We start from the raw sequence: 2,220 nt of genomic DNA on the forward strand, positions 1-2,220 counted from the left end.
AAAAAAAAAAAAAAAGACAAAAAAAGAAATCCTCTCACCTCAGCCTCCTGAGTAGTTGGGAATACAGGCTCATGCCACCATCCTGGGCTCAGATATTTGCACTTTAAAATGACTGTTTCTGCTGCTGTTGGATGTCTTGGAGAATGGATGGTGAACAGAGGGTGTATTTGCCTTGACACTGTCTGCAGCACAAGCTGCAGGACCCTCACTTCCATGGGCTCCCCCAAGTCCCTGGCAGAGACACTGACAATGCATTTATGTGGCTTCATTAATTCTGTCTTGGTATTCTTGTATTTTTCTTAAAGAGGGACTCTTTGTGCACAAATTGTACAGGCCCTACAACACCGAGGTCAGTCCAAATGGCTTTGCCATTTCCATGAAACTTTTTCCATAAAGGCATTCATTCTTCTTCTCAATAAGAAACTTCCAGGCTAAACTTACAAATCTTTACTTAATAATTGGGGAAAGCCAGGCTCGGTGGCTCAGCCTGTAATCCCGTGCTTTGGGAGGCTGAGGTGAGTGGATTGCCTGAGCCTGTGCGTTCGAGACCTGCCTGGGCAACTTGGCGAGACCTCATCTCTACAATAAATCAAAATTTAGCCGGGCGTGATAGCGCATGCCTGTAGTTCCAGCTACTTGGAAGGCTGAGGTGGAAGGATCGCTGGAGCCCAGCAGGTGGAGGCTGCGGTGGCCGGGAACGGCCACTGCACTCCAGTCTGGGCGACAGAGTAAGACTCCAACTAAAAAATAATAATAATAATAATTGGGGAAAATCTTTAGACAGAAGTCTTGAAGAACAAAGTCATGGATTTCAGAACTGTGCAGTCTCTTGTAGGAGGTACAGTTCTTGGCGGTGAACAAATCTGGCTGATTTATTCAAAATTTGAATTTTTTACTTTTGAGAGTTGAGATCTCCCTCTGTCACCCAGACTGGAGTGCAGTGGTACACCACAACTCACTTCAGCCTTCAACTTCTGGGCTCAAGTGACCTTCCTACCTCAGCCTCCCGAGTAGCTGGGACTACAGGCACGCACCACTGCTTCCAGCTAATTTTTTAGTGGAGGTGGGGTCTTGCCATGTTGCCCAGGATGAAATTTGTTTTTAATTTAATGTAATTAATTAATTAATTTATTTTTTGCTTGCTTTTTTTAAAAAACAAATTTTATTGTATATATTTAAGGTGCTCAACATGATACTTTCACGTACATGTAGAGAGTAAAAAAGTGACCACAGTCAAGCAAATGAACATGTGCATCATCTCATTAGTTACTCCCTATTTTTTTTGCATGTGACAAGAGCCCCTAAAACAGCAGAAAAATCTGGAGTCAGTATATTATTATTATTATTAAGTATAGTCCTCATGTTGTACATTAGAGCTCTAGACCTGTTCATCCTACATGTTTGCTGCTTTGCATCTCCTCATTTCTTCTCCTTACCGCCTTTCCCACTCTTTAATTCTCTATATCTGTGGATTAGACTATTTTTTTTTTACGATTACTAAGTGAGATCATGTGGTATTTTTCTTTCTGAGTCTTGTCTAGCTTATTTCACTTAGCACAACATCCTGCAGATTCATCCATGTTGTTGCAAGTGGCAGAATTTCTCTCTTTTAAAAAGTCAAATGACATTTCACTGCGTATACATATTATGTTTTCCTCATGTATTCATCCTTCAGTGGACACCTGGGTTTTTCCCCATCTTGACTATTGTAAATAATGCTTCAGTGAGCATGGAGTGCAGATGCTTTTACAAGATCTTGATTTTCTTTTTCTCTTTCTTTCTTTCTTTCTTTCTTTCTTTCTTTCTTTCTTTCTTTCTTTCTTTCTTTCTCTCCCCTCCTCCCTCCCTCCCTTCCTTCTCTTCTCCTTCCTTCCTTCCTCTCTTCCTCCCTCTCTTTTCCTTCCTTCCATTCTTTCTTTCTGTGAGGTCTCATTCTGTCACCCAGGCTGGAGTGCAGTGGCACCGTCACAGCTCACTGCAACTGCAACCTCCTGGGCTCAGGCAATCCTTCTGTGTCAGTCCCTGGAATAGCTGGGACTACAGGCCTGGCTCATTTTGTTTCTTTTAAGATACAAGGTCTCATTATGTTGCCCAGACTGGTCTCAAACTATTGCACTCTCACAATCCTCCTGCTTCAGCTTCCCAAAGTGCTGGAATTACAGGCAAGAGCCACTTTACCCAACCTATTTCGTCTTTTTTTTTTTTTTAATTTTTTTTTTT

This window comes from Carlito syrichta, unplaced genomic scaffold, assembly GCF_000164805.1.
Source record: "Carlito syrichta isolate Samal-C Ts95f unplaced genomic scaffold, Tarsius_syrichta-2.0.1 Scaffold312151, whole genome shotgun sequence".
Classification (NCBI taxonomy): domain Eukaryota; kingdom Metazoa; phylum Chordata; class Mammalia; order Primates; family Tarsiidae; genus Carlito; species Carlito syrichta.